Here is a 24,925-nt window from a genome sequence, read left to right on the forward strand (position 1 = left end):
ATTTAGTGACTATAGTGGGTTGAATAGTAGCCTCCAAAAATTCATGTCCCCCTGGAACTTCAGATTGTGACCTTATTTGGAAATAGAGTCTTCACAGATATTATTAGGTTAAAATGAGATCATCCTGGATTCAAATGAGCCCTAAATCAATGACTCGTGCCCTTATAAGAAGAGGAAAGAATACACAGAGACAAACAAAGATACATAGGAAAGTGGGTATGTGAAAACAGAAGCAGAGATTGGAGAGATGGAGTTATAAGTCAAGAATGGCCAGCAACTACCAGAAGCTAGGAGAACAGCATGTAACAAATTATCCTTCAGAGGCTCCAGAATGACCCAACTTTGCCAACACCTTGATTTCAGACTTCTGGCCTCCTGAACTGTGAGAGAATAAATTTCTCTTGTTTTAGGCCGTTTGGTTTGTGGTGATTTGTTACGGCAGCCATAGGAAACTAATACAGTGGTTCTGTGTTCTTCCTCCTAGAATTGCTTCTTTTTTTCACTGTTGCTAACCTTACTCAAACTTTGGGTCTTGGCTCACGTGTGCATCCTCCAGGAAGTTTCCTCTGATTCTCTCAAATGTTGGCTCAGCATCTCTCCTATGTATTCCTATAGAATCCTGTGTTTACTCCATCTTAATTTGGGACAAACTCTCATATAATACCTGAGTTACTTGTCTTTTATCTCCCAATTGGGAGAAGGACAACCTTTTTTTTCTGTCTGGTTCTGAGAAGAGCAGGACTGCCTCGTATACGTCTTCAGTTTGTGTATGCCCCAATCTATTCAACTTTATCTATTGGTCCTGATGATTTTTAATCAAATCCTTGGTGCCTAGAAAGATCATGGCATGTAGGAGGTGCTCAACTGCTATTTTAAAATAAATGAATGGAGGGGCATGTGGGTGACTCAATTGGTTAAGCATCTGGACTTCAGCTCAGGTTATGATCTCATGGCTTATGGGTTCAAACACTGCGCTGGGCTCTGTGCTGACAGCTCAGAGCCTGGAGCCTGCTTCGGATTCTGTGTCTCCCTCTCTCTCTGCCACTCCCCCACTTGCACACACACACACACACTCTCTCTCTCTCTCTCTCTCTCTCTCTCTCAAATATAAACAAACATTAAAAAATTTAAAAATAAAATAAAACAAAACAAAACAAATGAAAGGCAAAGTCAGACTTGGGCCATGGAATTGTCTCTAAACTCTCCTCTTCATATGTTGTCTACATTTTTGTTTTTTGGTAAGAGATTATTGATGGTACTTACCAATTGCCTCGACATTTATTACCAGGACCCAGCCCAAATCAGGAGACTTCAAGCAAGCCCCTGCGGTAGCACCTGAGGCAGATACTTCCCTAAGAGTTTCCCAGAGACAGCAGACTTGCCCTTCCCCCACAACTCCCTATGCCAAACCCTGTTCACCTTTCCCAGTCAATATTGAAGGGGACTAAGTCAGAGAAGCTACATTGTTGGATTTTTGGGAGGAAAGCCGAGTTCATGGCAAAATGAAATTTGTCTCCCTTCTCCAAGAGGTAGAGAACACTTTACCCGAAAGCTAAGGTAAGAGCTCCAAGAACTTCAGTTAAAGAAACTCATAGTGCTTTCAAACAGGAGAAGTAGGCATTTATTTTCATTCCTAAGCATTATCCATCGTTAATTTTCCATTCTTTGACATCCTTGCTTTTAAATTGAGGTCTAATTTACATAGAATGGAATGCTTTGATTTTAAGTGTGAGCTTCGATTCACTTTGACAAATTCATGCTCTGGTTAATCCACACCTCTATTAAGACACAGTTCCTAGGCATTCTTAAAGAGCCAACTTGCTGACTTGGACTGAATAGGAGACGATTGGAAAGAGATGACTGACTGGAGATGTGAGCTCCATTATCTGATATGCAAAGATGCTGATGCCTAAGTAATGATGGGTAGTTTCGATTTAACAGTTTTGTGGAGGCTCACTCAAGTGGCTTCCTTCTGGTCAAGAGAACCCTAGCTGCCAGAGGCTATGGGGAGATCACCAATTGTGGAAGTTGAGAAGAGGGAATGAATGAAGGTGTGAGCTTGCACTTGGACATCCTAGGTTGGAGAAGTGACAGCAGGGATGTCCTGTGGGGCCTTCTGAAAGACCCCTCCCCCACGAGCAAGACCGCTTTGGGATTACTGCACACAGCTAGTGTGGATGTGTAGCCACTGCTGACTGGATACAGGGACAGACAGTCAAGGCCAGCCAAGGATCAAGAAATTTGTCCCTTTTTGTCTCCCTCAACCTTGTCTCAAAGCATCAGAGGAACTAGCTATTACAGACAAGGCTTTATCAGCCTTGCTGGGGAAAGGAGAAAAGACGATATTCAAATTAGCTTGTGGGGCGCTGGGTTGCTCAGTCGGTTGAGCAACTGACTTCAGCTGACTTCAGCTCAGGTCATGATCTCATGGTTAGTGAGTTCCAGCCCCACATAGCCCTGGCTGCTATCAGCACAGAGCCTGCTTCGGATCCTCTGTCCACCCCCCTGCCATCCCTCCTACACTCATGCTCTCTCAAAAATAAACATTTAAAACAGAAAAAAAAATCAGTTTGTGATTAAAGTCAGCAATTAATCTGAGCTTGTTATAACTGAAAGAGACTATGAAACCAAATGATTTTCCCAAACTGTTAAAGGATAGAAAAGAGTGATTCAACAAAACCTGGTTGGAAGCAAGGACTGAAAAAAAAAAAAAAAAAGAAAGAAAACCAGTTTATGTTTATACCCTCGAAGAACTGAGACTTTCCAATAAATCAGTTACATGAGAAAACAAGAGTTCCAAGCCTGTGGATTACAGACCCTTGGGGATAAGCAGGGGAGGCTCCAGGTTACTGCAAGTTATTGTAAGTGGTGTGCAAAGCAATACATCAAATAAACATGGTGCAGTAAATAATGGCTCACATAGATAGGTAAAATCCTTTGTCAATATATGTTTATTCAACTTTGGTTATTAAGTACAAATGTATTCATAAAAGTGTTAGTGAGTTTTTAGTACGTTTTTATTAGAAATAATCTATATCAATCCATGTTTAGGAGCTCTTGTAATTATTTTTAATATGAGAAAGGAATTACTGTCAGCAGAAATGATTCCATACCTTTTCATGATTTCAACAACAGAAATTTATTGTTTAACAATCTTAGAGACTCAAAGTCTGAGGTCAAGGTATAAGCAAGATATATATGCCACATTTTCTTTATCCAGTGTATGTGTGTATGTATGTATGTGTGTGTACATATGTATATTTTATCATGTGTGTGTATGTATACATATGTACACACACATACATACATACACACACACACACATGATAAAATATCATTCATCCTTAACAAAGGACATTCTGTCATTCACCATGAATGATCTTGGAGGGTATTATACTAAGTGGAATAAGCCGGACAGAGAAAGACAAATACTGCATGATCTTCTTTACATGTAGAATCTAAAAAATAAATTGAACACACAGAGTAGAAAAGTGGTTGCCAAGGGCTGAGGGATAGCAGAAATAGGGAGAGTTTGGTAAAAGACTACAAATGTTCAGTTATAAGATGAATAGGATCTGAGGATATAATGTATCACACGATAACTACAGTTGATAACACTGTATTATATGATTGAAATTTGCTAATAAAGTTTAATTTTAATGTTCTCATAAAAAAAAAAGTGCTATAGATGGGCTAGTTTGAGGTCTATTCAGGAGAGGGCCTGGGGATATCAGTGGGCCTCCTGAGCAATTCCACATAAAAAAGGAACTTGCCCACTCCTCTTTTTCCCTTTTTATACCACTATTTTCAATATGTGAAACATATATGCAAGTCAGACATTATGCCAGACTCCGTCAACTCATTGATGAAGATATAGCGCTCACACAGAAGTAGAGCTCAGCAAACGTTTTCTGCACAGAGCCAGAGAGCAAATGTTTTAGGCTTTGTGGGCCATATAGTCTCTGTCATGACTACTCAACTCCACTGTGGTAGGGCCATAGCAGTCACAGAAAATGCATAAAGAAACAGGTGTGTGACTGTATTCCAATAACTATTTATGAACTCTGAAATTTGAATTTCATCTAATTTTCACGTGTCATGAAATAGTCTTCTTTTGATTTTTTTTCCCAATTATTGAACACTTTTAGTTCCTGTGCCATATAAAAAGTATACAGCAAGCCTGTTGAAGGACCTTCGAGTCTAGTAATGGAGACAGATGTGTAAACAATTGGGATACCATGTAAATAGGGACAGAATGCTAGATGTTATGTACATATGAACAAGACCATCACATGATTCTTCTTGCCATGTAGCACAAGCTAAAGTAAAGGCTTTCAACCTATTTTTCCACCCCAACATGCCAAAGAATTACAGTGCATTTTAACTGGAATTAATTCCTCATTATTGACATTTTCTCAGCCAGGAAATGCATCCTCTGACTTTGGGGAGGGAGAAAAGGGACAGGTGAGGGGGAAAAGATGCCATAGTTTTTGATGTGTGCCTCTAGGAGTGATGAGTAGACTCAGATTATGAAAAATTATAAAATATTTTTAGGTTAATGTTATTTGTGGTAAGGGTCGTTGTGATAATTAAATTCTGCTATTCTACTCTCCTTCTTTCCGCGTGTTACCTTTGTTCTATCAGCGCTGAATAATTGGACATGTGCTAGTGGATGGTTACATTTTTAAAAAAATAAAATGGAATATGTATTTGCTAAAAGTTTTGGGTTTTCCTCCCAAACTTCCAACAGAGACAGACAATCCAAAAAATAAAAAATAAAAAAATAAAAAAAACCTTTGTTAGTGATCTTCTTGGCTTTGTACCTATGCCCAAAGTGTTCCACTCCAGTGTCACCATCTTGGAACTTTTAATAATATTTGAACAGGGGATACTCATTTTCAACTTACTGAGCCTAGCAAATTATGTATCCAGTTCTGTAGATAAATGATGTGAACTTGGAATTATATTTTATATCCTACACTTTCCATAGAAACATGGCATCTAGTTAGGCAGCTCTCAAAAATGTTCAGTGAATGCCCAACATTTATGAAATGCCTGTATTTGCCAGGTGCTATTCTAGTCACTTTGCATGGAAGATGGTGACATTTACTTGATTCTTATGGAATTGGTTTGTGTATCTTGCTTAACTACGTAATTGATGCATGAATAAATAAATAATAGTAGAAGAGAGATATAAATGAAGTGAAATAGAATAGAGAGGGAATATTGGAGAGAAAAATAACTGAAGGGAGAAAAGGGGAAGCTTGTTGCATAGACAGATACATGGTTGCATGAAATGTTACCCAATGTCTTGGCTGCTCTGAAACACCAGGGATAGTTGAATGCATGTGGCATGCCACAATTCCTGTCAGCATTTTTTTTTGTAAAAAAGAATTAGGCAGATAATGAAAAAAAAAATCACAGAAATTGACAGACTCTGTAAATAACCGCAGCAGCTACAAACAAGCGACAGTGTTTAAATAAGTAAATGGAGGACAGCTGGTCATGATTTGGTTGTAGTATGGCCCACATCAGTAAGCATGCCAGACCTTTTCGTCTCAAGTCATGCATATAGAGGGCAATAGGATTCAGAAGAATTCATCAATTCTTTTCGTTTTTGAGAGTAAAGAAACCTTATATATATAATCTCTTCATTTTCATATGAAAAAAAAAGGGAAGGAAAAGATGTCACATATAGGAACTCCTGAACTCCTTGTTTCCAGTTTTAATCTTTATATACCATAATTTAAATGTCCTAGGCTTCAACATTCAACAGCCTGTGAGTAGAAATGTAATTGCATTGCTATTTAAGCCTGTCACATCTCAATAATTCTAAGCTCCCAACATTAGGAAGATGCAATCCTGTTCCTGGAAGAGTAACCTATCCTCAAATATTTTTTAGAATCCCCAAAGCCATCTTAAAGATGTGCATGAACCAGTCCTCCTGTCCCTCCCTGTATAAATTAGGCAGGCAGGTCCTGGCTGCTAGCCACCTAAGCGGATTTCCCTTCCACCCTGGTAGCTGGAGACATTTGCTACTGTTACCAGAGGCCAGGTACTAGTCATTCACAAGACACAATGTAGCTTTATCTGAGAGTCCCTGTTTCCTGAAATGAACCATAGCTTCCGAAGCTTTAGAGTGAGTTTTAAACTTTAATTTGCATATGTATCACCTAGGGATTCTGTTAAATGCAGATTCTAATTCAGCTGGTCTGGAGTGGGATTTGAGATCCTGCCTTTCTAATAAACGCCAGGTGGTTGCTGATGCTGCTGGTCCATGGACCACACTGTGAATGGCAAGGTGTCAGAGCTCTATTTCTCAAAATGTGCTCTCTGTGCCACTTGATATTCAGTCACCACACAGGCTTTTTATTATAGACTCCTGGGCTCCTGTTCTATCAAATCAATATTTCTGGAGCCAAAAAATCGGAAAGTTGTGTTTTTAACAAGCTTCTTCAAGTGACTTTTGTGTAACCAGCAGCTGGGTGTACAGAAACTGTGGCTTTGACACCCAAGTGGTTACTTAAAAAACTAGAAAGAAAATCCCCCCCCCCTTTTTTAAATCTTTACTAAATTGGGAGCATGGGAGAGGCCCCAGGGCCAGATAACTTGGGCTCCAATACCTTCAGAATTTAGAGCTCTATCAAAAATTCAGTTATTTTTCTTCCTGAAGAGAAATATACCACCTGTGGGACTGGGTTAAGATGTATTCCCAAGATCATGCCAAATACCTCATTCAGAAGTGCCATGCCCTGTGATCCTTGGTCCTTTTTTTCAAGTTAGGGTTTTTTTTTTTTTTAAATTCTAGATTCATTCTACCTTTATTGCAGATTCTCTGAAGGGACCTATTGTCCCTCCATGCATTGGGACCACCATACTACCCTCTTGCTCCCATCTATTAGACATGAACCTCCAGCTGTGGATGGGATCCATGTCTTTGTCTCCAAGATGCCCCTGAGTCCTATTTAATCTGGGTAAGAAAATAAATATCTAAATGGCTAAAAGGCCACCTGACTCCATATTCTGGACAAATGAGGTCAAGTTCAGCTGTATCCAAACATTAGTTGTCCAGCAGAGGCTTTTGGTAACTTCTCTACTTAGCTGATGATGCCATGGGCCAGATTGAACCAGCGTATGTCTCATCAGTAATGGCCAGAATCACCTCATGTATATCAATGCTGCATTAACCAGCATAGATATCCCAGGGTGTTTCTTGTACCTGAGGAACACTGTCCCTGTTCTTAAGAATAGAGCCTCTACTATTACAGGGTTATAGAACAGCTAAACATCAGAGCGTACAGAGATCTTAATCACATCCTAATCTTATTTTACAAATGAGAAATATCTCAAGCAGAAAAGGAGGCTTAGTAACTCGAAAAATATCACACATTTGACTTTAAATGATGTCCTAGAACCTAAATACAGGACTCTTAGAGACAAGAGCTTTTTAAAGGCTATGTGGAATTATCACTGGGGAAGGAAGGATTTTCCTTAACCCTAAATACTAACACATATTTTAATTACTCCACATACTAAGTTCCTTTATTTTTAATATCTGCAATGTCCTCCAGATACCTTTATACCTACCTGAAGCCTAATGAGATCAGAACCCATGTGGGTTCACAGAAACTGCCTTGATAGCACGTGCCAATAGAAATTCTTCTTAGCTTCCCTTGTGTTCATCATTTAACCTTGCATTTTAAACTTGGCAACATTCTTATTAATATTATTGAAAATATAGCCATAAATTAATTTCAGATTGAGATTTGACTATTACTCATTCAACAAATATTTTTGAGGTGTCTTTTTTGTCCCTTTACTTGGCACTTAAGGATATGGCAGTGAAGAAGACAGATAAGGCTTTGGTTCTCCTGGGCTAAACATTCCAGTGGATTTTATTTTCAACTATCCAAAAATATTTTGTATAGCCAGGCTCAGTAAAGTAGCTTCTGCCACCTGGGCAAATGTCTGCCCAAGGAATGAGTCGAATAATTGTGTAGCTAAAGAGTTCTAGAAAGCAAATGGATCTAGAAAACAGGCAATTATTAAAGGAATAGGCCAACATCAAGCAATTGGGGCTCTAATATGAAGGTATAGGGCAATCCCAGCAGGCCTGTGGGGGCACCAAGAAAGAAAATACAGGCCAATGGATATTTATCAATCAAGGCTAGTGCACAAGCAGTTGTCATCAGTTAAGAAAACAGCATGGGACATGGGTAAAGCTACTTGGCTGGGTTGAGGAACCCACCCACCATCTCTGCCATAGTAGGTGGAAGGTCCAGCTGCAGCAAAATGTTGAACCTGAAAGGATGGAGGGATTGACCCTTTAATAAAGCCAGAAATCAAATATTTATGACTGCAGTTCAAAATTATATGCAGGTCTCAAATATATATATATATATGTGTGTGCGTGTATATATATATATACACACTACTAAACACCAGAACTGAGACTCAGTTTAGAGTAGAAATATCAGTATGAATACTATTTGTCATGGTATCATAGAGTATTTGGAGTAGAACTCCATTTTCTGTTGATTTTGCCATTTTAAAAATTGATCTAGTAGCCTGAGTTGGGAACCAGTTGACAAAAACTATTTGCATTTGCTAGCACTTAGGGAACAATGTTGACTAACAGCAGGGAAACAGGCATCCATATTATTCCTTGGGATTAGTAATAATCCCAAAGTATTTTACATTTTTAAAGTATGATGCCTGATGAGGAAAACAAAGGCAAAAGAAATGTAGCTTAAATTAAATCTCCGTACAGCTTGCAGCCCACTGATAGACACCTGGAACATGCAGAGTGTGACCTTCCTCAAGCAACTCATGGCTGCCTTACTTCCTTAATGTTTTTGTTTTATTAAGGACTGAAAGTAATGTTATCTTAACATTAGTTAGCCCCTCAAGGTCCTGAAAGCCTTGCTTTCAAATTCCTTAAAAACTTACTTTATCTCCCTCCCTCCACAAACCTAAAAATATATAACCAATTACTCCTTACAACCCCAGTGCAGCTCTTTTTGCCCAGGGGTCCTGTCCCCAAGCTTTAATGAAATCACCTTTTTGCACCAAAGACATCTCAAGAATTCTTTCTTAGCCATTTGCTCAAGAACCTCATTAATGCCAACTGCTCTATTGAGATTAATCAGCTTTAACATGTTAAGAAATAGTCCTTTGCATGCTAGTTTACTAAATATAAACTTTTTTAAGCCAGGAATGAATCACAAATGAAATTTTAAATGCCCTTTTAGGGGCATCTATAAAAATGATCATACTTCCTATCTCATTTATATCCTCATTTCTTAAGTAAACTCTATTTAGGCAAGATGTAATTATAGCACAGGGCTGGGTTATATTTATGTTTTATTTACAATTTAGGCAACTATGCTCATAATGAGATTGGTTTATGATTTGATTGTTTTTTCTTTGCAGTCTCAATAGAATTTACCCCTAAAGTCTTCTCAGTTCAGTGAAAGGTTTGGGGGACATTTGCCAATACTCACCCTTCCCAGCTTAACATGATTGTAATGTCCTTTAGGTTTGCTGTGATTTTATTGAGTGAGTTTGAAAACCCCCATATTTCTTAGAAAATCAGCCCTGAAGTGATAAAATTCAGGAGCAGAGTTGTAAGGATCCATTCGGTGAATGCTGGGATACAGGGATGCGACTCCAATCCCCATCACAATGGAAGGACTAATGCTCCTGGCTGCTGGGAATGCAGGAGGCTACAGCCCTCAGCTCTTAGCCCTCTTAGCCAGGGCTGAGGTGAGCTGTTTCACCCAAGGCCATGCCATCTTCCTGAGGCAGCTCATGTTCAGTGACTTAACGTAGAGATGTGAAGGACCAGCCCTTGCACCCCAAGTAGTGACAAATCTGGGTGGTCATCCCAGTTTCAGAACACCTTGCAGGGTCAGCTAGGGTCTTCACTGGGACTCCACTGAGACTCCACCTCTTCCTCTGCCTAGTGTCATTTTTACTTTTCCTTTCCTTGGGTATTGTCCCCAAGAGCATTCCTTCACCATCTTCCTGTGCACCCATCCCCATCTCAGAATCAGAAGCCCAACCTTCAACAGGGGTCAACATTTTTATTTAAAAAAAATTCTTCCTTACTTCCTTATATATTTAGATTTCTTGATTTTTCTTGTAATTTACTTTCATAGCCTTTAAAACAGATAGTTAGGCTTAACTATAAAGTTGACTAGATTCATTACTGTTATCACTTTTAAAGCATGTAATGTAAATACTTTAAATTGATTTCATTCTAAAGATTTTTGTTTCTCTGTTCCACTGTTTTTATGAACATCACTAAACATTGCTGGATGGCAGTGTCTTAAGGCACCACTGTGTACTCTGTGTCCATTGGGGGCCACACCTACTTAGAGGCAGGTTTAATTTCCACTCATTGCTTAGGGCTCAGGGCCTCTGGATACTAATAAACTAGTTTGGAATAAACAGTTCTTTGAGCAAGGCCAGAACATTCTTCTCACATGTATGGAACATATTCAGATCAGGTTTGCTTTTGTCGGGATTGGTTCAAGGTTGATTTTCTTTTTGTTCTAGAGCATTGAAAGATGTCATGAAACCTCAGTGACATACTTTATAGAGGGCTTTATCCTCAGGAGGCATGGTGAAGCATCTATGGTTTTATGCTTAAGTGTAGCAGAGGTGGTTCAGATGAACTTAGTGACTCTTCCAGACATAGGTGGACCTCATAGGAATACTGTTTTTTCTTCACAGCTCAGTACTCTCTTCCCAGGAAGCTTGCTAGAGTGAACAAGAACATTGTGCTTAACACACACACACACACACACACACACACACACACATGCACACACACACACACACACACATGCACACACACACAGACAAAGACAGAGACAGAGAACACTAAAAGGACTTACAATGTTCACCCCCCAACTGCAGAAGAGAAGAGACAACCACTGCATTTTATGGTGCCTTATGGTCTCTTTTATTTATTAGAATCTTGGAGAATAGGCTGCTTCCTCATTAAAGTAACTTGCAGTCTTCTTTTGCTATACAGCTTAGGAGAAGTGGAAGCAAAGACAAGATTCAGGAACCCTGTTCACTGATGATTTTTGGATTTCGGATGAGCAGTGTCGATGGGGAAGGAGGAGGCTCAAACCAAGTCTTTCTTGAGGAGATAGTCCCATAGGCGGAACAGAGGCAGACTCCGTTGGAGGGCCTCACTTGGTGGAGAGATGACAGATGGGTGTTCGAAGCAAACAATGCAGTGTGACTTAAGGTAAGTCCCATGTAAGCCATGCAGAAAGTAAGCATGAAAAGGGTTCAGAGAGGTTTAAGGACTATTCATTAGTTTGAATTGCATGGAGACAATTGTCCATAGTTCTTCCGTCTAGCACTACCTTTTCTATTAACCTTATCTGTGGGTAGCCAAGCACCTAATACTGTTTCCATGTTACCTCATCACCTCTGGCTAATCTCTAGAGATTCATATGGTAATTGGTGATTTTTGGACCAGCTTCTTCAAGTGGATTTCTTCTTTAATAATCAGGACAACAGCTTTTACCACTTTTTTTTTTTTTTTGCTATAATCTTGCTTTTGTAATTATGGCAGAGGAATCTCAATAACCAACACAGTCTTTCTTAGGACAGAAATCTAAACTGAATTCAGGTAAGTTGCTCTGAATTTCAGTTGTTTCCTCTTCTTCATAATGGGAGTAATAATAACCTTATAGAGTTTTTCTGAGCTTTCAAAAAGATAAAGTGTGTTGAGGTGACATGTAAAAGTGTTTACAGCTAGTTGAACTTGATTTTAGTGAGGGCAAGCAATGAAAACCTCAAGCATGCAGATTGCATGAAATACTGCTTCTCTTCCTTTACTATTTCCTTATGCTTTTCTTCATACATGAAGTATTTGGTGCGTAGTGAGGGATGTCTATTCCTTTTCTTCCCTCATGTTTCATCTAGGCTGCGTCCCATTTATGCCAACCTTCTAATGGCATCTGATATATAGTTACAGAAATGCTAAATAGCAACCTTATACTTGTATTTCACTCTATACTTTTAAGTGTGTTTTATGCTTTAATTAACACAGCATGCAATTAAAATTTTGAGAATGTAATGTCATTCCCATTATGGAGGTGAGGAGAAGAAGACTCAGCAAAGTTAAGTGACTTTTCTAAGGTCACACAGACAGTAAGAAAGTAGAAGACCTGAGATCAAACACGCCCTGGTTCTTTGGTTATAGCCCCGTTCAATTTTCAGGATGGCCACTGCCCCACACTTGTGCTGTGTGGTGCATTTGGAAAGGCAATATTACAGAAGAAGCCAAGTGAACCCAGATTTTGAGATCACCCTCCCTTGAGGGCTAGGTCTCCATGCTATGGACTCTCTACCTCCCTAAGACTCCAAGCTCTTAATGTTAGAGGAGAGACAGCACCTTCACTCCTGAGTACATTAGACGTGAATGATGATGTGATGTCATCACCTGCTGGCACAGGCATAAGAGCGAGCATTTCTGGGAATGGTCACTCTCAAATTTGGACAGATTCTTTTAGGTCCAAGAAGGAAATCACAGCTTCAGGGTAAAGGACAATGCAGATCCGAGGTAACGTAAGTGAGCAATGATGCTTCAGTGTTCAACATGAGAGAGGGGGGCAAAGGAGGTGGATTTGTGGCTTTGCACAAGTGATGCAGAAGATATGCATCTGACCGAAACCAATGAAGAGTTCTTAATAAAAAATGGAACCTGAATCTGATCCAGATTCTAGATCTAATGACCAGTTTGCAGAAAACGAGGGAGACAGAAGAACGTGTTTAAAAAAAAAAAAAAAAAAGGTAACATGGAGATGTGAGCAACAAAATCCAGCATCTGGGAATCTTGATAAGGCATGTGAATCTGATCTACTCAGAAAATAAATCGCAAGGAGACAGAAGGGCAGGGAAACCTATAGATTAAAAGACACTTGAGGGACACAGCAAGCAATGGGATGCATGAGCTTTAGGCAGGTTTTTACATCAAACTTCAAATACAAGCAACACGTTTGTGAAGAAATGGGAAAATTTGAAAGTTGACTATATATTTGATAGGCTGAAGCACTTATTTTTAATTTATAAGTAGGAAAAATAGATACAACACACCTCCTCATTGTGAGCATGCCAGAAGGGAAGTTGGGTTGATTGATCAAACAACTTTCAGAGATGCCTCCAGGTCCCGCATCGAGTGGCCATCTGTGATACTCAGGCCGTGCTGTAATTCAATAGAACATATGAGGGGAAAACGCTCTGGGGAATTGCTCAAGCATATGAAGAGTTGGGCAGGGGCTGTACAGAATGGTAAGTTTCTTGCTGTATGACAACCTCTCAGATCATCACCTGTGATTTTCCCAATATCCTGGACTCAGAATACATATTTATAAATTTTTTCCATTTGTTGTCCTCATTGTTTGTTTCTTATTTTCTCTTCCACTCTTTTTTTCCCCTTCTTTGGTTTCAATTGATGATTTTATACAATTCCATTTCCTCTCCTTTTACCATATCAATTATACTCTTTAACAATATTTTTAGGGGCACCTGGTGGCTCAGCTGGTTAAGCTTCCGACTCTTGATTTCAGCTCAGGTAATGATCTCATGGTTCATGGGCTCGAGCCTCGTCATCAGGCTCTGTGCCAGTAGCCAGGAGCCTACTTGGGATTCTCTGTCTCTGCCCCTCCCCCACTCTCTCTCTCTCAAAAATAAAATAACTAAACTTAAAAATAGTCTTAATGGTTGACCCAGAATTTGAAATATATACATAACTAATGTAAGTCCACTTTTTAAATAACACTGTACTGCCTCATGTTGTGAAGTACTTTATTTTTCTTAAAAATTTTTTAAATATTTATTCATTTTTGAGAGAGAGAGAGAGAGAGAAAGAGAGAGAGAGAGAGAGAGACCATGAGTGGAGTAAGGGCAGAGAGAGAGGGAGACACAGATGTTGTTAAGTACTTTATAACAGTACATTCCCGATTCCTCTCTCCCTACAATATTGCTGTCATTGATTTCACTTTCCATCAGCTCTAATCACTGAATACATTGTTGCTATTGCTATTTTGAATAAACTGTTACTTGTTAGATTAAGAATAAGAAAAGTAAAAGACATTTTGTACCGAATGTGTTCCTTTCCTAATGCTCTTTCTTTATCTGGATCCAAATTTCTGACCTGTATTATTTTTCTTGTCTCTAAAGAAGTTCTTTTACCATTTCAACATTTATAAGTAGAAAAACATAGGGCATGGAGATTTTTAACATTTGAAAATTAGACGTAGCCCCTCATAGAATAAATCCATGCATGTTTGCCATTATGTGGCAGGTATTTTACTTCTTATTTTTTTGTGCGCGTGGGCTTTTTTTTTTTAAGCACAAGGGAATTTAGAGCACAAAATAAAGACAAAGTGAAAAAAAGAGAAAGAACAAGAAAACCTAAAACCAAAAAAAGCAGAGGATAACAGCAGAGGACCAAAAGTGTTCCTTGTTTCCATGATTACCAGGCCACATTCTGAGTGTCCCTTCTCCTTGGATGTGGTTACAGAAGCACCCTGTGGGGCGGTTGGCCATTCTGTCTCTTGTTGCCCTGTTCTGCTTGGTTAGGCATCTGTCTTGTATTTTCACATCCTATTCCAATTCCTTCTGGAGTGACTTCTGTACCACCTATAGGAGTGAAGAAGCCGACCCAGAGGAGAGGCTTCCTATGAATGTTTACTGCATGCAAATAGACTTGGAGTGAAGAGGTTCAGAGAACTCTAAAGAGTGGGTAAAAACGTGAACATTAAATTCTATTTTTTATTCTTACCTTTGCTTTCTCTAAAAATGTTTTAAAAGTTTTTAAACCTGTCAGGGTGATACCGGTCTCCTCGATAAATTGTTAAGATGATCTCTTTGGAAGTAGTTGCAAATTATTTTAAAATTTTTGAGCAGAACTATTTAGCATGGCTTCATTATCATGGTAGAATTTATTTATAATAAACTTTGATATGTCGACATTTTATGTTTAAGTAAAGTTAAAACATTCAAATTGTAATCCTTCAAAGAATGAAATAGCTGGAACTTGCAGTCCAGAATTTCTTTCTTTCTTCTTCCTTCCCTCTCACCGTCCCTCTCTTCTTTCCTTCCATTCTTTCTTTCTAAATACTTTCTGTAGAAGAAAGTTCCTTATTTCTAACAAGCAAAGGCTTAGATGAAATAGTAACTCATTATTATTACCATGCAGTCAGATGAAATTCCTCTCATCTCATTCGGTCGATACCATTAACCTTTCAACTTCAGTGGCAAATCCAGACATAGAGATTCTCTCACCATAACACTGCACACCTCAGACAGCACCAGAGGGATGTGCAGCTTTTGGCGGTATGTAAATTAGAACTGTGGTCCCTCGACAGACTGGTCTGAAATGAGACTGCCTTTGATAATGAGAACTTCAATTTATATGTTGCTTTACCTCCTGAGGATTTGGAAGAGAAACTCCTGATACATTATTATTTGAAAAAAGGCTGAAAACATGAAGGTCTATGCTAATATCCCCACAAGATATTAATGAGCAATGTCTGTGAGCAAAACAGAGAACACCCACATTTTACGAAATTTTTGCATTTTTAATACACCAACAACACATTTTTGGAGCATATTCTCGATAGTAAATGACACAAAGGGGATAATTTGTTTATTTCTCCATTACACTCCTTGAAATGACAAGTCCCCTTCCTACATAGGGGTCACCACAGCTGACCCCGCTGTTTGCTTCCAGATATCAGGTTATCAGTTTATTTGGGGCAAGCATCCAGAAGAAATGTTTGATAATGTGTTTACTAAGGAACCACATTTAGATAGGCTTTTTAGGGATATTTGTGCTTTTTTTTTTAATGTTTATTTATTTTGAGAGAGAGAAAGAGAGAGAGAGAGACTGAGAATCCTAAGAAGGCTGCACGCAGTCAACACAGAGTCAGATGCAGGGCTCGATACCACAAACCCTGAGATCATGACCTGAGCTGAAATCAAGAGTCAGATGCTCAACCGACTGAGCCACCCAGGCTACCCAGGACATTTGCGTTTCAACAGCTCTGTGTCAAATGGTAACTAATGAATAGTGAATGGGAGAGGGAGTAAGTCAACTGGGTGCAAATGTTAGAAGAAAGACAAGCTTAGAAAAGAAGAAATGGAGAGCATGTACATTATAAAAGAAAAATTCTAATATTTTAATGTGATTATCTTAACATGACATATCAAAAATCTTTCATTAGTTTCCAAGGCATGACCAAAATGAAAAAAATAATTTGATCACAGTGGAAAACTAAGCGATCTCACATGGTCCCAGCTACCGAGGCGTCTGAAAACCTCAGGAAACTGTAGAATACTCATGCGTATCCTTTTGTTATAACGCTGCAATGAACATTGTTCAGATCCTTGGCATGGCATTTTTTCCACCCCTGTGTTTCCTGTAATGAACATGAACCCACTCAGGAGATATTTTTAACTCAATAAAATTATTTTAAAAGTAAAGAAACACCTCCAACTCTGACCACAAACTTGATGTATTTAATCTTGAAAGGCAAACAGCTCTGGGGAGTCTTTCTTTTTTCCCTTTATTTAGCCTCTGGGGAGCAATTCACCCTTACAGAAGTGACAAATTTTAGAAACATTACAAGGAGAAGACTGATAGCTGAGAATAGAAGATACTATTTGAGTGATTGTAGATTTAGAGTAAATGTTGCTCTTTATTTATTTGTGTCTAGACAGAGCTAAGAAAAGTGTATATTTGCCATCAAAATCAACGGTGCACAATGAAATCTTCCAGTAAATAAGAAAGCAGCTGAGCACCAGTGTCCTCCCTACCTCTGCCCCTCTCTTTACCCCAAATCCTGACGTAAGAAACGTTGCAAATAGGGAAGAGTTGTATCATTTCTGGAATCTGTAAAAAAAAAAAAAAAAAAAAAAAAGCACTCAGGAATTTCTGACATGGTGCAGAAGGTCCTGTTAAGGACAATAGCATAATGGACTCATAATCCAGGTGATCCAAGTCCCAACCTGCATCTATCATTAATTAATGGAATCTAGGGCAAATATTATCTTTATTAGCACTGTTGTTACTATTTAGTAGTAGTAGTAATAGTATATTAATTCACCTCCCTTTAAAAGAGTTTGGCTTCTGGGAATCATGTAAAAGAAAGTCCACATTATACGAACAAACAGTAGTTTGATATGGGGAATGATGTCTCTGATGGTAGCAGATGCTTCTGGAAAGGTGTCTGTGCTCTAACAAGTATCTGTCATAGTATAGCAGAAAGCTGCACCTGGAAGGATTAAGGAGACACTGAACGGAGCCTATGGTGGAAGGCTCGGGGCAAGATAGCCACATAAATCGGGGGTGGGGGGACAGTGGTGGCTGAGTTGAAGAGAAGTTTCCCAACAGCAGCAAATATTCCCTGTAGCACTCTGAGTGGGTGAGGGATAGGGGAGCTGGCATTCGTGGACTTATGAGACAGCAGCAAGGAAGGGTCAGTTGCAAAACTGACCGCAGGATGGAGATCTGGCCGATCTGACATTTCACTCAGAACTTTTATCCAACGGGGGTGCCTGGGTGGTGCAGTTGGTTAAGTGTGTGACTCTTCATTTAAGCTCAGGTCATGATCTCACGGTTTGTGAATTTGAGCCCAGCATCGGGATCTGCACTGACAGCCAGAGCCTGCTTGGGATTCTCTCTCTCCCTCTCTTTATGCCCCTCCCCCACTCATGGGCATGCTCTCTCTCTGTCTCTCTCTCTCTCTCTCTCAAAAATAAATAAACATTAAAAAAAGTTTCATCCAACAGAGATAAAGACCTCTTCTGTACAGATTCTTCCAAGCTGTAACATAGGTTGCAGCCATTTTTTAGTTTCTTCCTTCCTTTTGTTTGAATCCTGTTAATTTCAGCCTGTCTCAGGAATGGGATTATGCAAATTCATATGTCCTTTCCCATTTTTCCAGAAGTTTTAGTATCTCTCTTTTGAGGTCCAACTAACAATAAGATATTTCCTGCATTTCCAAGATGTTTTTTCATTCTGTTGTTTTTGTTCATAGTTGAACACACAGATAGTTGGCTTAGATTCAAAGGTCCAATTTGCCTCCAATTGAGGATTCAGATTCAACAATTTGTTGTGCTTAATGATTTCCATATTTTTCTCAATTGTATTAACTTCATATGTTTCTTTTCACTACGATCAGCATATTCATTTTTCTATTTTACTTACGAAAATAGTAAATAAGAGCAAAATGTTATAAAAGAGAATCTCCAATAATTTTAGACACAGAAAACTTTTCAAATGAGTATTATCCTAATGAATCATTAACTCAGATGATCTGAGAGGCAATATAGACATAATAGTGGTTAAAATCACAGATCCTGAAGTCAATTTGCAGCTTTCACTTTTTAACTGTGTAATCTTGGGTATTTTATTTAGCCTCCCAGTTTCTTAGTTTCTTTATATATGAAGCAGGAATGGTAATTGATAGTAATAACTAGGTGGATAGAGTTGTTGTTGGGATTAATGAGTTAATATATGTCAGGCTCTAAGAATAGTACTCTGCTCATTATAAGAGATATGCTATTTTTTTTTATTATTGGCATTACCCCAATTCCAATAATTAACAGAAATAAAAATAAAGTTATTTTGGTTGATGTAAGGATTTCAAGAATTTATTTTGTATTGATGAAAGTAAAGTTTACACTTTTTTTTCTTTCTCTTTTTGCTTCCAAATACTTAACTATTATCCTGGTACTTTTATTAAAATTTTATTTTTGTTAACTTTTTATGTTCATGTTAATTCTAAGTTGTTTTATATCTAGTGGTGTTAAAAACGCAGTGGTTTTTAAACTTTGTATCATTTTGCTACATAAATAATGTATGTTCATTTTAAAGTTTATTTATTTATTTTGAGAGAGGGAGAGGCAGTGTAAGCGGGGCAGGGACAGAGAGAGAGAGGGAGACAGAGAATCCCAAGGAGGCTCCACACTGCCAGTGCAGAGCCTGATGTGGGGCTCGAATTCATGAGCTGTGAGATCCTGACCTGAGCTGAAATCAAGAGTTGGATGGTCAACGGACTGAGCTACCCAGGCACCGTTAATGTATGTTCATTTTCAAAGAAGCACAAACACATATGAAGTAAAAGCGTATCTCTCATATTCCAACATTCAGAAACATTTATGTTTATTTGTCTATCAGGATGAGTTAGGTTATTCTGTGGCTAAAGAAACGCTGACAACCCAGAGTTTTAAGTGGTTTAAACCATTTTAAACAACGGTTTATTTCATTCTGTCACTATATATCCATCTCAGTCAGCTGGGGCCTCTGGTCTGCTGTATCCGCCTCAAGAGTCAGAACCCAAAAGTTGTACCCCTTTGGATTATTTAGCTAAAAGTTTAGTATGTCTGGTTAATGTGGACTAGTGTGTATGTGTCTTAGTCAGTTCAGGATGTTCTACCAAGAAAACCATAGACCGGGGGGCTTAAACAACAAACATTTATTTCTCATAGTTCTGGAGTCTGGGAAGGCCAAGATCAAGGTCCTGGCAGATTTGGTGACTGGTGAGGGGCATCTTCCTGGTTTGTAGACAGCCACCTTCTTGCTTTACAATCATGTGGCAGAGAGACAGAATATGCTCTCATCTCTTCTTAGAAGGACACTCATCCCATCATGGGAGCTCCATACTCAAATTACCTCCCATTGGCTCTATCTCTAAACACCATTACATTGGAGATTAGGGCTTCAACATGTGAATTTGGGGAGGACACAAACATTTAGACCATAGCAGTTCTTCTGGTCTAGCGGTCATTCCTTTTGATGCAAAGACCCACAGATACTCACAGTTCTTTCTGGATATATAATCTTATGAATTTGTGATGCATTTTTACACTACCACTCTTGATCTCTGCATCTTCTGTGATTTCATTGTGGGTAGCTTGAGTTTACTGAGCTTCAGAGAGAAAGCTACACTTAGTCACATGGCTCTTAACCACTTTGTCAAATTAAAGGACTTACTACTGCCAATCCTTTGTTTGATCTTCATATATATATATATATATATATATATATATATATATATATATACTTAAAGATTTTGTTTATTTAAGTAATCTCTACACCCACTGTGGGGCTTAAATTTACAACACCGAGATTAAGAGTCACATGCTCTACTGACTGAGCCAGCCAGGTGCCCTGCTTTTTATTTTAATAGAAATTAATGAATTGAGAAATTTGAATAAGGGGATAGTAACTATACCCTTGACTTGATCTTAGGTTTTTATTTTTAAAAAAATGTTTATTTATTTGGATAGAGAGAGAGAGAGAGAGAGAGCACACACAAAGGAAGAGCAGAGAAAGAGGGAGAGAGAGAATCCCAAGCAGGCTCCACACTGCTAGCACAGAGCCTGACTCTCACGAACTGTGAGATCATGACCTGATCCGAAACCAAGAATCAGATGCTCAATGGACTGAGCCGCCCGGGTGCCTCGATCCTGGGTTTTAATAGAACACTCTCAGCATACCCCATGCCACCACTAGTTTTGGGTTGAGAAGCACTTGCCTCTGAACTCTGTGAATCTCTGAATTTGTGAACTCTGTGTTCCCATTAATTCTCTGCTTACAAACTAATTATTTCCTGAAATTATCTTTTGCTTATGTTACTTTTCCAAACAGAGCCGGCAGCAACCAGCACATATGCTACCAACATTTTGTTTTCTCTCCTTTCCTCCTAGAGCCTTAGTTTTTTAGGATCATGTTCTGCCTTCTAAGAACTACAGGTGACAATTCAATCTCTGCATAAGGTGGACCACCATGTTTTCAGTCTCCAATATTAGTGTCCTCAAATCCCACTCTTGAACCCTAATGCAAGACACAGATGTGAGAACTAATGGTTGTAGCTGTATCTGACTACTGTTATTCTTTGTATCAGTAAAGGTAGCCTAGGTTATGCTGTGGTAATAAATAGCCTCTGTGGTTTTACTAGAAAAGGTTTGTGTCTTGCTCTCCCCCCATGTGCCCCATAGGTCAGTGGAAGGTTCTTTGCATTATCCTCGCTTGTACTCCACACTGCCGGGCAACTGTAACCAGGAGTGTTTCTAGTCACCATGAAAGAGGGAAAAAGAGCATGGCATATTCACACTAGCTCTTACAAACACAAAGGAAAATAACCACCCATGATTCCACCAGTCAAGGTAAATTACATGGCTACTCTAACTTCAGGGGATCAAGAAATGAAATAAATCCATGTACCTGAGAATAGAACTAGAATTCTCAAATTTGTCTTCTTTCTCTCACCCCTTCTCTCCCTCTCTTCCCCTCTTTTCCTTTCTCTCTCTCCCCAACCCTGCCTTTGATCTGTATGCCATTTACTTATATATTATAACTTTACTGAATATTTTTTTTACAGTGGTTTCCCATCTGTGTTCTTCCAAATCATAGTGAGACCTCAGAAATTGGGGTAGGGTGTAGTTAAGGGAGGTACCATCCACACAGGGCTATGGCCCCCAAATTCAGCTCGGGTATACTACCTGTGGTATCTTTCTTTTTAGGCACAATCCTCCAATAATGAATTCCCAACATTTCATGGGTGTTTATTCATTCTGGTCTTTTCTTTCCAATTAACTTAGTTTGCTGGTAGAAGTCCAATGAACTACAGATGACCGACCCACCAAAACATGGCCAAAGATTACTTCTGGTTACTGGAATAATGGGTGAATATTTTCTTACATTCATCTGTATTTTCTAGGGGCTCTGTATTGAGTAGCCTTGAATCTGCATGACAGTAAACCCTTGACAGTTTTATGATGAGAACATGTTAAAGAATAAAGTATAAAATACTTGGAAATTGAGTCACTCTAGCCTCCTTTCTATCCCTGAAAATTAGAAAATAATAGCTTTGTGAAATGGCTTAAAAGAGGTGAGGAAAGAAGCATTTAGACCAGAAATTACTTCCAAATTAAACTCAAAATACAAATATTGGAGTAGCATTGCACAAATTCCATCTGGAGGAGGAAGCTCCAATATCTTACACTTATATCAGTGGACTGGCTATGGCTATGTTTTGTGTAAATATAAATTGAATTCTTGCAGCAGGCAGGTCACTGTATTTGCTGATGCATAATGAGGGTGCTCAAACTTAGACTGTTTATCCCCTGGAGTCTCATTAAACTAAATATACTTGCCTTAAGCCACCTGCCTTTGGGCAGTTGCAATAGAAATAAAATCAGATTCATTTCCCATCTTGATAAATTGGCATTAACTACTACTTTATCTGAAATAGGCTTGATAATTAGTGTCTCTGATTACATGGAGAAAACTGTTGAATCTTTTAGAATGCTTTGAAAAAAATGCAGGCTTTCTAAATTTGCTGCAGTTGAGGGAGGAGATTTGAAAGCCCTGAGCCAGTCATGACTGTGATGAGCGTCATTAAAATAGCAATCTTTTTTTGGTAACTCATCTTGTCCCAAGTGTGATTTAAGAATATGGGAACACCTGTTCCAGGGTGGCAATTTTTACCTCATCGCTCTAATATCCATGGAGGCTGTGAGCTGGAGAGAAAGATATGAATATTAGGAGTAAAGTGTCTAATTCAAGAATGAAGAAAAAGGATTCTTAGGAAATGGACTGGGTCCTTGAGAGCGGGACCATGGTCCAGCTCTGTGTCTGGTTTGTCCATCACCAGCTGTAAATAGCTCACTTCAGGTATATTACTATCAATAACAATTGATCATGAACTGTGAGCTAAATTCCGTGCAGGCTCTGGAGAACCTGTCTCCCTCAATGCAGTGGGCAGCTGTTTCCCATGTGGGTCTTGCCAGCTTTCTAGGAGGCAGATAGAAAGCAGAGCCAGGCCCTTGCTGCTCCAGAGTTTCACAAAACTTTCTCTTCACAAAACTTTCTCTTCTGGTTTCTCATCTACTATCCCAGATAGAATTTCTATTTAGACTGTAGGGACTGTAGGGAACACTTCTTACAGGTTTCTTAAAGCTTTGTTCAACAACACATAAATTTTTCTGAGGCTTACACGTATATTGAGAGACTGGCCAGAAAATTCTATTTTCCTGACCACCACACACCCACCTGCCTTGGGGAAATAGGCACAGAGCTATGACCATGATGGGGCAATGACACAGGCAGGGAGGAAGAAATAACTTGCAAGTTCCTTGAATATAGAGAGAAAGTAAAGAAGAAAGTACTAGTGGACCAAACACACACACACACACCACATAGATTGTTTTATCAAAGTAGTGTTAATGATAATAATAAGGAGCTAATATTTCTTGAAAGCTTACTTTGTTCCTGGCAACTGTAAGGAAATTCTATAACTAAGTGTTTGAGTAAACCTTCGCATCAGTGCTGTGGGTAGAGACTGCTTATACTACCTAGGCCAAGTGAGCAGCAGAGCAGGGACTAGAATGGAAGTCCTTTTGACTGCAGAGCCCTGCCTTAGCCCCAGGGGTGACTTTGGTCTCTGAGTTTGTGGTTACACTATGATGGGGCACATGGACCTTGTTCTAAAAGAAATATGGAAACTCTGGCAGGTTTCAAGAGTGTCTGTGGCATGGAAAGACTGACATTCACTGTCTGATGATTGTATGGACAGTGGTGTAGAAGATGTTGGGGGTTAGACATAAGATCCATGATCTCAACAGCTAGTGTATTGATCTGAGCCTGAGCAGGGACAATGATGAAGGAACCTGAGAAGAGTGGATTGATTTAAAATATGTTTATAATGCAAAAGCTAAAGGATCTGGTGATTTGTTTGATTTGTGGGTTGAGGGAGAGAGAGAAATTGATTATTTCCAAGACTATGGCCTTTCCAAAAAAAAAAAAAAACGTAGATAGGAAATACTATTTAATTCAATATGGCAGAGTTTTGGAAGTATTCATATTCAATCTTATAGATTAGAGCACTGTGCCTGAAGCATCTTTCATCTCTCTCAGGTGGCAGACCATGTTGTCCCCAGAATAGGTCATGTGAATCTGAAAGGCTGGGACACTCTCAGGGAATCCTACAGAAGCAGACCTAGCATACTTTTTCTCTGATTTGCTCTGTTGTGATGCTTACTCTATTTGGTGATTGTACAGATTTGTTTAACTGAAAAAGCAGTGCTTAGACCACTCTCTTCCCAAGAGATTAGTTCTTGAGCTACAACAAAAGAAGGGACCAAGAAAAAGATAGTCTTTAATCTCAATGCTGTATTTGGTGAAAGTTTTTTATTTGCTTTTTGTTTGCCACTTGATAATATTTTGGTTAGAAAACAGTGAAAGCCCATTTCCCAGAGTCCCAGAAAGGAAAGGGCAAGTGATTGGATGTCATTTCTATCAATCATTGGGGTATAAAAGAGGGAGAACAGTAGTGAACCAGATCAGGTTTACAGGGCATGATTGAAGATAACCTTTTTTTTTTTTTTGTCAGTCTAAACTAAGTTGGGGTTAGGGGTGTAGTTTTCTCAGATGACTGCCTGTACTTAACCAACTGGGTGTGATAACATTTGATTATTACATAATATCATTTTAAGGAATATTGAATAGAACTTTCTGGAACACCTTTATTTATTTATTTACTTATTTACTTATTTACTTATTTATTTATTTAGCTTTGCTCTTTTACTCCTGCAAACTTTTCACTCATTAACTAATAAAAATAACCTACTAGTTCATTTCAAAAAGGCAGACTTCTGTTCAATGCAGCAACATGAACAATGCTAAGGATAATGGGCTAAAGTTGAAAGGAAGGACTAATTAAATGGCCATTCTGAATGCGGTGGAGACTCCACTCCAATCTAAGGATATCCTTTTTATGTTCTCTTATCTAAAGTCTGAATAAATCCCACTTCTGCCATTTTATTAAGAGGTAAGCAGAACTGTGGCGGGTGAAACTGTGCCAGCACTGTGCGTTATGTATTTATG

The sequence above is a fragment of the Lynx rufus genome, unplaced genomic scaffold, assembly GCF_022079265.1.
Source record: "Lynx rufus isolate CCGP_SWC_20201006 ecotype Redwood Valley unplaced genomic scaffold, mLynRuf1.p SCAF_8, whole genome shotgun sequence".
Lineage (NCBI taxonomy): Eukaryota > Metazoa > Chordata > Mammalia > Carnivora > Felidae > Lynx > Lynx rufus.